The sequence below is a fragment of the Onychostruthus taczanowskii genome, unplaced genomic scaffold (genome assembly GCF_017590055.1).
Source record: "Onychostruthus taczanowskii isolate IOZ18803 unplaced genomic scaffold, ASM1759005v1 scaffold14, whole genome shotgun sequence".
Taxonomy (NCBI): domain Eukaryota; kingdom Metazoa; phylum Chordata; class Aves; order Passeriformes; family Passeridae; genus Onychostruthus; species Onychostruthus taczanowskii.
Window position 1 is genome coordinate 15,207,674 of NW_024498573.1, and position 9,433 is coordinate 15,217,106.

The window sequence follows — 9,433 nt, forward strand, 5'->3', positions numbered from 1 at the left end:
TTTGCCCAGCTCCACAAGTTCACACTAGGAGACTCCACTCCCCCTTCCCAGAATAGAAGACATCCAGGGCCCAGTGTCAGCAAGTTTAGCAGCTGTGGGAAGTGTTATCCTTTGAGCAATCAGTAATTAGCCTGGTTGAAAGGCCAGAGTCCTTGTGGCTAATGAGTAGCTGGAGATGAGACCTACAATCTCCTGACCCTCTTTAAGTCTCCTGGTGGCTTCCAAGGGTTTCCTGGATTGCTCTCACCTTTGTGCCAGCTCCCAGTGGCCTTCTGTTGTGGGAGCTGGTCCTGTCCAGCAGGCACAAAGCTCGTGGTCACTCTTGCCTGGTCACCTCTGGCTATGTCCTGTTCCTCCCCACTCCACCTGCCCTCCACACTGCTCTTAACCTCCTGTTTCCATCACACCTTCTACATACCTGCTCACCTCCAGGCTCCAGCCTGCCTGTCCACAGCTGGAACTGCTGTCTCTGTGACCAGGGCTGGCCTTGGTCCTTGCTGGTTGAGGAGATATTGCAGGGGCACTGTTGGAGGCAGGGGAATGTGGTTGATGATGGTTGATGGTGGTGATACCAGATCTGCTCCTGATGGATGGAGCTACCTCCTGTGCCTCCAGCCCCTCTTCATCTTGCTGTCAACCTGGAAAAAGATGTAGCTCACCTCCTGGAGAGCTCACCTTGACCATGGCAGCACTGATTTTTGGGTTTGGCTTGTGCTGAGGGTCTGTGAAATCAGCACAGGGCAGAAGCTTCAGCCAGGGGAAGAGGCTGATTAGGCAGCAATTGCTTCCCTGTGCAGATACTTTGTGCATTCAGGCACGGGTTCCTCAGGAGCAGCATGGAAAATGAAGGCACCGTGGGATTAACAGATTTACCTGAGACTCTGGAGCCTCCTTTTCCCTTGTTTTACCTGTTAAGTATCTCTGCTTCCCTGCCTTGCAGGCTGCAGCTTCTTTTCCTTCAGAGGTGTTCCAGGCTGGGAATATTCACAGCCCTGTGTTATCTGGTGCCAGCAAAGAGATGGGAACATCCTGGACTGAAGTCAGTTGATTTATTGTTCCTGATTCTTAGAGCAGCCCAGAGTATGATGGGATAGGATCTCCTCATTTGCTGTCACTTTTAGTGGGATTGGAGTGAAGAGGGTCACAAGAGTTAGAGGTAGTTCTCTTTCTTTTTTGTAATCTTATTTTTCTTTTTCTTTTTTATTTCTTTGTTTTTTTCTCTTTTCTTTCTGAAGGTAGTTCCTCCCCTTTCCAGGATGATGAGAACAGCAGTGGGAGATTTATCCTTGAGGAGTGAAGGATTCAGAGGGACCTAAAGCAGCCATGCAGTACCTGTGAGGAGGTGTTGGAGAAGACAGCCAGACTCTGTGTGTGGTGAGAGGAAGAGAGACAACAGGTATGAGGTAAGTTAAGAGAAGCTCAGGTGATAAAGACACACTTTTTTCCATGAAGGCAGCCAGTAATCAGCAGCTTGCCCAGGAAAACTGTACTGTCTCCATTCTTTGAGGTTTTCTCATTTTCTGGACAATGAGATCTTGCAGCTGACCTTGCTTGGAGCAGAAAGTTGAACTAGAGACCTCCTGAAGTCCCCTCTGACCTGGGAAATTCTGCCACTTTATGTTGAGGTCAACATTCCAGGACTGCTCCACCTCCTCACACAATGAACTCCAAAGCAGTTTTGGGGTTCCTGAAGGCTGGAAGAATGTGGCTGTGCCATGTCTAAGGCCATGGATCACCATGTACTGGCTTCATAACCAATAATTAATGTCTGGGGTTTCCAAGCAGCTAATTAATCTCCTGGTGAATCGTGAAAAAAATGTTTAGGGAAAATGTAGGTGTTTTCAAGCCAGGTGAGCATAGAAGCACTGGCTTCACGGAGTCATATAATGAAATCCTGGAATGGTTGGGGTTGGAATGGACCTTAAAGCTCTTCTCATTCCATCCTCTGTCATGGGCAGAGGCATTCTCCACTAGACCAGGCTGCTCAGAGCTCCCCCTGTTCTGCACTGGGGTTTGATAGAGCCCATACCCCATCCATGGCACCTCCTGGGCACGGGTCCCATCCCAGCATGGTCCCAGGCAGAAGGAGAATCACAAGGTCTGGCAGCTGCCCAGCTGTACCTGAGGGATGCCCAGAGCTGCACTCCTGCATCCCCTGCTGTGCTGCAGGCCAGTCTGGGGCACCCAGGGGACCAGAGGGACGCTGTGCTGGTTGAGTCAGTGCCCTGAGCTCAGACTCATAAAGAGCCTGTGGAGCACAGTGGCTGATGTGCAGCACAGCCACCGTTCCTCCCTCCGCATTTTCTGTGACCTCCTTGCGAGGCAGCTTTTGGCGCTGAGGTTCACATCCTCTCCAGATCTGCTGGCCATGGCAAAACGAAATTGGCTCTGCACAAGCTGCCAGCTCCACACATATTTCCCTGCACAGGAGATGGGGAGGGCTAAAATTGCTGTGTGCTGGTTGTTCCTGTCAGCATGGCAAACCTCACCTGGGGGATGCTCCAATCCTTCTGCTCGTGCAGATCCCCCTCCCAGCTCAGCTTCCTCTCCCAGCTCAGCTCCCCTTGGGGATGTGCTCTGCTTTGAGTGGGGAGTGCCAGTTCTTTAGCAACTCGACGTCCAGAAAAACCTGCAGTCACAAAACTAAATATAGCCCAAGAGAGGCCATGAATATGGTGACGCAGTCTGGAAGTGGTTCCTGGCTCTTCTCCAGCAGCTGGGAGCAAGGCATGTGGCTTTGGCTTCTCAGGGGCAGTGGTGTGCAGGGGAGGTGGGGGCCAGGGCTTGGCAGCACGGTGGGCTCCAGGGGGGACTCCATCCTCCTGTGGCCCCGAGCACAGGCTGGTGGGCTGAGGCAGCAGAAATGGTGCCACTCTGGTGTTTGGGGCTGGGAAGGAGTTTCAGTGGGACAGAGACCTGGTCCAGAATTCACCCAGCTGGGACTCCCTGGAAGATGGGACTTGGAGAAGTCCTGATGTAGAGACTTGTGACATTTCCCACTGACATTCGGGACCTCCTTCAGCCCGTAAACAACAGTGCTGGCAGTCCTGTGAGGGTCACAGACAAGGCTGTGGTCTCACCCCTGGTTTCCTCCAGCCTGAGGACTGCAGGGTCTCCTGGGCTGCAAGACCTCATCAGAAGGGATGCACAAACCATCACCATACCTCGTGGCTCTATCAGGGCCAAACCAGGAGGAGCAGAAGACACCAAGGAGCCAGATAACCTCAGCCCCCACCCTACACATTGCCGGGAAGGCAGCTGGCAAAGTGCAGGAGAGCTCAGGCTGGATACCACGTTCAGCCAGGATCTCCCTTCTGCACAGGGAGGTAAAGCTGGCTCTGGCTGGGAGCTGGCATGGAGCCACTGGGGACTGACACCTCACTGGGTGCCAAACTTGTGCTGAAACATGGTGGGGTCAGGCTTGGCCACCTCTGCCTCACTGGCAGCTGCTGGAGCATCCCCAGGCCAGGCCATGGCACTGTGGGTCCTTCCTCTAATCCCTGTGACAATAAGAGCTCTCCAAAGAGGAAACAAGGTGCAGGAAGGGACATCTCCAATCTGGCCTTCAAACTGGCCCTCAGAACCTCCCTGCTGCAGGGACTGGGCCCCATGTGGGATGGGATTTCTGTGCCTGTAGCTCTGGAATGGCTCTTCCTCCTTGCTCAGCCAGGTGTCACTGCCCCCTGAGCCCAGGGAGCTCCCAGGGCTGCTCTTGGCATGGGACAGGGTGGTCTGCTGGCCAGTGGAACTGCAGGGCTCTAGCCAGGACATGCTGTGGCCCTGCTTATGACCCAGAGCCACACCCAGTGCTTGGCTGCTGAATGGGAACCTCAGGAGCCACTTCCAGGATGATCTGTAGGTCAAACTGACAGGATTCTGCCCACTAGCCTTTCGGGGTGTGCCCGAGGGTGCTCACTCTGGTCAGACCCTCAGTGTGCACTCCAAAGAGAGAAATCTGCCCTTGAGCCTTGCTGCAAAGTGTCCTGATGGAGGGGATCCTGCAGAGAGCCAGGTCCTGTGCCAAGGGAAAGGCAGGGGACTGGCAGAGCACAGTGTGCTGGGAGCTGCAGGCATCACCCCACCGTGTCTGGGGGTGCAGCCTTGTCTGCAGTTGCTTTCCTTGGACAACCTTTGCCACAATAACAGCTTGATTTTAACTCTGGAACCTACTGATGGGAACCAGAATCAGCTTGTGGTCTGCCCCACTATTTCTCTAAATGATTCTCATGCCCAGAAATCCTAGGCAAGGCTGGGGAGGACAGCAGGAAATGTGTGCCTGGTGGTTCATTGTGTGGACAACACTGGAAAGCAAGGCATGAGGCTGGGTTTAATGCCCCCCATAGACCTTGCCACATCCCGTTCTCTGACTGCAGGAACAGTCATGGTCCTCCTCACTGATGTTGGGATGTTTATGGTCAACATTTTGGGGGGAAGTGTGGGAGAGCTGGGTGACCTGCAGCTGGCTGAGGTGACAGAACTGCTCACCCTGTCCCAAACCCTGTCCCAGGCACCCTCCCTGCTCTGCTGGATTGGGGTTTACCCCTTCCCTGCCCGTGCTGAGATGCAGAGCCAGCCTCCTGTACATCCAAATATTAATCTAGGTTTCAGAGAGCTGAAGGAGCAGAGAGAGCCACAGCGGGAGTGCTCGAAGCAGACGGCGCTGCTGCGTGGAGATCCATGCCCAACTGCTCCATATCATATCATCCAGCATATGTCTAGAGACAGGCCAGCAAATTCAGACCTGAAAATGGGTATAATTGCCAGGCAGGACTTGGAGATTGAAAGAGCTTCAAAGAAAACACAATTCCTGTGTGTTGAGAGCAGCGTGGTGGTTCTCCAGGAGTTCAGTTTGGTGGGACAGACCCTCCCCTTGCACGTTACTTTACTCCTGGCAGATAAAACCTGGCTCACTCATTTGCACCACTTCAGTGTTTGCTGATTTGGCTCCAAACCAGAGCTTGCTGGTCTTAGCACACTACATATGATCAGAGAATCACGGAATATCCTGAGCTGGGAGGAACCCATAAGGACTATTGAGTCCTGTGCACAGGACAGCCCATGAATCACACCATGATTCTCATATATTTCCATCTATTTTTCCATATAGCTCTTTTTGCCTTTTCCTACTTTCTCTGCAGCTTAGTTTTCCCAATCATTGCCCAGAAACTGCCCTGGAACAGTGGAAAATGCTGTTGCCATCAGATTTTACTGTGGTCAAAGGCACGTGGCCTGGAGCTTAAAGGGAGTCCCCCCAGTCACAGTGACAGATTCCCTGGAGAGCCCTCCCTGGGTCTCAGCACAGGTCCTCAGGCAGCAATGCCACCACCCTCTGTTGTCACACGCTCTTGTCCCCATGGTAGGCACCACCTTGAGGGCAGCCAAGCCTACCAGCAGCTTGGGGATGGCATTTGGTGGCCTGAATGGCTTGTGTGGGCTTCAGAAGTGACCTGAAGTGTGGTGTGAGCTGCCCAGGGGGTGCCAGGCTGGGTGCTGTCCCTCTGGTAACGAGGCACCCTCACAGGGCTCCTGCCAGCTCTGGGCTTGCACCAGCAGCACAGCGATGCCCGGGCACGCCCCAGGCTGGGAGTCACGTCCCTCTGTGGGAAGGTCAGTCCCAGTGGGAAAGGGAAACCTCATCCCAGCTTCCCACCCCCTTTTCTCTGTGGGATCTCCTCTCACATCCCACCCTAAGCCCTGCTGGCAGTAGCACCAGCCACAGCCCTGCAGCATCACCTCCCCAGCCCCAGCCTCCCCTCCCTCACTCCCAGCACAGCGGGAGCCTTGGGGCTCTCCCTTGCTCTCCTTCTCTTCCAGGAGCCAGGTGAAACCCAGTAGTTTTTAGGATCTGTGTTGGCAGAACAGAGCGAGCAGATGGTGCCCTAAAATCCCCGCGCCCCGAAGAGCGAGCTAGCGATCATTTGTGAAGCTCTTGAGATCTATTTTTTTCCCAGACCCTGCTGAGCCTGGCGAGGACTGTAATTGCAGCCTGGACTGGCTGGAGAGGGCAATACCCGGATGGGCTCCTCGCCTTTCAGGCTGTAATTGGGCCCTGGCGATACAAAGCACAAAGCTCCTTTCCTTCCTGTTTGCCGGGCTCCCTCCGTGAAACCTTCCCCTGCCTGCGCTGGAAAATATGTAAATACCAGGGCACGGGAGAATTGCTCCCTCGTGCCTGCGTCACGTCTGAAATCCCCATTAAAAATATATGTTCCAAAAAGAGCACCTCTGCACCGAGCCCAAACTCTCCTGGCAGTGGGGGCTGTTTGAAGGGAGCGGCAGGGAGCGGATCAAAGGGAGAGGGGACGGCGCTGTCCCAGCTAAATTAGCAGCAGGGATGGGGGATTGGAGGCTCCGCAGGATCAATAGGACTATCTGGAATGCCTGGCAGTCACGCAGGAGGTTGGGATTCAGCAGCGGGGTCTGCAGTGCTGTGCTGCGGCTCGGCTGGCTGTGCCAAGCCTGGGGAGGGATGCAGGGAGCCAAGGAAGGGGGATGAGAGGAGGGGGGAAAGGGGCTGCCGGGCCACGGGCTCATGCAGCAGGAAGCAGGTTTAATGAAGAGCCTTGAGGACGTCCATCTCCCCCAGCAGCAGTGGGATGGGGCTCTGGTGGCATCACCTCCCTGCCCCTGTCTGTGAGGTCCTGTCCCAGTTCGGGGTGTGGTGTGACCGGTGGGGAGAGCAGGGAGTCCACACACATCCTCCTGGCTCCTCCTCTGCCTCATGGCCTTGGGGCCTGGGAAGATAATTACACATAAATTTTGTTGCAAAATCTCCCCTTCAGCGAGGCAGGGGACAATAATTTGTGTCCTAGAGACCCCATGTGATGAAGGAGCTTTTCTGGACAACCTGACAGGCATTGGAGGGTCTGGGAGGTGAGGGCTGGTGATGCCTCCAGTCCTGGTCTCCTCCAGGAACACCCTTGGGGACGTGCCTGGAGCTGGGGGAGCCACAGGGCTCTCAGGCTGGGCACTGGGATCTCTCACAGCTCCAGCCGGTGAGAAAGGGCAACCCACAGAGACATTTTCTTCTTCTTCAAAGGAATTCAGTGTTTGGCTGGAGCGTTCAAAGGAGATTTAAAAAGAGAAGATAAAAAAGAAAGTTAAAAGCTACCCAGTGAGGGGTGGAAGCGGGAACGTGGGGAGAGATCAGGGGCAGCACCGGCAGCAAAGCAATGGCAGGACACCGAGAGAGGATGAGGAGAGCCTTCATCCCACAGCTGCCTAGCCGGGGCACTGATTCCCATCCTCCAGCATCTGCATCTGTCGTGGCCATCTGCAAGCTGGGTCTCGGCATTTCCAGAGCCCCGGAGAGCCCTGAGTGTGCGGGAGGAGCGGGGCTGGGGGCAGCGGGGCTGGGTGACCCAGTGGGAGAGGGAGCCGAGCCTGGGCAGGGGGGCGGCAGCGTGGGAAGGGTGGGAGGAAGCAGGGACGCAGAGCAAGACACCGGGAGGGAAAATGTTAATCAACTGCAGTGCCTCCCTGAAAGGAGCCAAATGTAAATGAGATAATTAAGCTATTATTTAAAGCCGGGAGACGGTGGGGACAGGCCCGGGATGGCCGGACTGCATTTTAATCAGCTGCCTGGCTGGGGCTGGGGAGCCCGTGCTGGTGGTGCCCCTGCCTCTGCATCCCTGCCTCTGGTTCCCTGCTTCTGAATCCCTGCCTTGGCTGCTGGGCTCCTGGGTTATGGAACAGCCCTTCTTGAGAGCCACTGCCACCCCCTGTCCCCACTGCCCAGCTACTGCCATCCCATGTCCCCAGGTGTCCTGCCAGGTCAGGGGACAAGGGGTTCAAGTGTGGGGGTATCTACACTTGTGTTACCACCTTTCTGTGGGGTTTTGTTTAGGCTGCAGGGGCCCTTCTGGTGCCTCAGTTTACCTGCTCTTGCTGTTTAAAAGCATATTAAAAGCTTGTAATGAGAATAAGCAGTGCTGGTGAGGACAAATCCACCCAAGGAAAAGCAGAATTTAAATGCCCCAGTGGTGCTGGCCAGACTGGTTTTTGGGAGCCTTTTTTAACTGTCTTGTTACCAGGTGACCAGAAGAAGTCTAAGCAATTGCCCTGTGGCTCAGTTTCCCCCCTCTGGAAGCAGTGCTGAGGTTCAGAGACACTCTCAGCACAGTGGGGAGCTCGAAGGTCACTTGTGAACTGCCGTGAGCCAGCAAATGGGGCAGAACAGAATTTTCTTCCTGCGTTTCTTTGTTTTGGTCAGGGATGGAAAAGAAAACAATGTCCAAAGGCATCCACGACAAGGGGTGTGAAGTAATTTTCTTCCATGTCATCGGGACCATCCTTGCTGGTGGTGGAAGATCCAACTCCTGGAAGCAGAGACTTCTGAGCAGCAGGGAGAAAACAGGTGGTTGTTCACTCCTTTTCTCGTATATCAACTGGGATCTAGGTGAAACAGTTAGCAGGGGCCACGTTCAAAGGAAATCCGAGGAGATGTCTGTTCCATGGAGCATCCTTAAGGAGAGCTCCATGCTGCAGGGGGAGCGGGTGCTCCCACTTCGTACTGGAGGTGTGAGAGTTCAAAGATATGAGGAAAAAGCCCATGGAGAGCTCTTAAGGAGAAAGGCAGCACCTCTCTAGCTCAGAAAACTCTGCTCCGTGAATGTCTGGAGATCAGGGGAGCACGCAAATGTTACACATGCCAACCACATTTGTAATTGCTTCCCCAGGCACCTGGCACCGATGGAAAAGGGGGACCAGGTTAGATGGATGCATCTCTACAACACAGCCCTTATCTTTCAAGAGGCTTTCTTACTGTATGGTTAAATGGTAAATTAAAAGCCTGATCCAGAGTGGCTTTCAAGTGTCTTGCTCTTATTTAGGTACCTCATTCCTGCAATTTCCATTCCTTCGCAGAGCCGGGCCCTTAAATCCTGAAGACACTTCAGATAACGTTATCCAGCATCCCATCTTAGCAGAAGATTATCCCAGCTAGTCCACGGACCTCTGAGCATCCTGCCAGTGACAGCAGCTGACCCCTGGCGATGTGTGGGCTGGTCCTGTGCCATGTGCCCCCAGGGGCTGCCAGTGGTGGTGGCAGGATGCTGTGGAAGGGGGTTGGTTTTCCCAAAGCACGCTGCTGGGGAGCACCATGGTGACCCACCCGAGCATGAACCCCGCCTCTCACTGCTTTATTTACCCAAAGCAGCAGGGCTTTTTTCCCTCCTCTCCACCCAGCCAGCCAGGCTGCAGCTGCCTCCCCTCTCCTGGCTCTGGGCAGGCACTTCAGGTGCAGTTGGACCATAAATTCCTGGCACCAGCAGCACTGCAGTGGTGCTGCAGTTTTATTTGTACAGTCAGCATGTGCACAGGCAGGTATGGCCTTTGCCAGCTGGGGACTGGGTTTGCACCCTTGTCTCTTGATTTTCCTCCCCCCAGCTCCCAGGTGAGGTGAGATCAGCTCTGCCAGAGGAGGGACCACAGA

At 54.6% G+C, this 9,433-nt stretch overlaps 1 long non-coding RNA gene across 1 annotated transcript; it reads left to right on the forward strand.

Annotated features, from left to right (window-relative positions):
- The first annotated feature begins 1,243 nt into the window (after positions 1-1,243).
- LOC121332500 lies at positions 1,244-8,801 on the forward strand. Its single transcript, XR_005952153.1, has 3 exons — positions 1,244-1,403; positions 8,213-8,356; positions 8,679-8,801. It is a non-coding gene; the product is annotated as an uncharacterized LOC121332500 (long non-coding RNA).
- Positions 8,802-9,433: the final 632 nt, after the last annotated feature.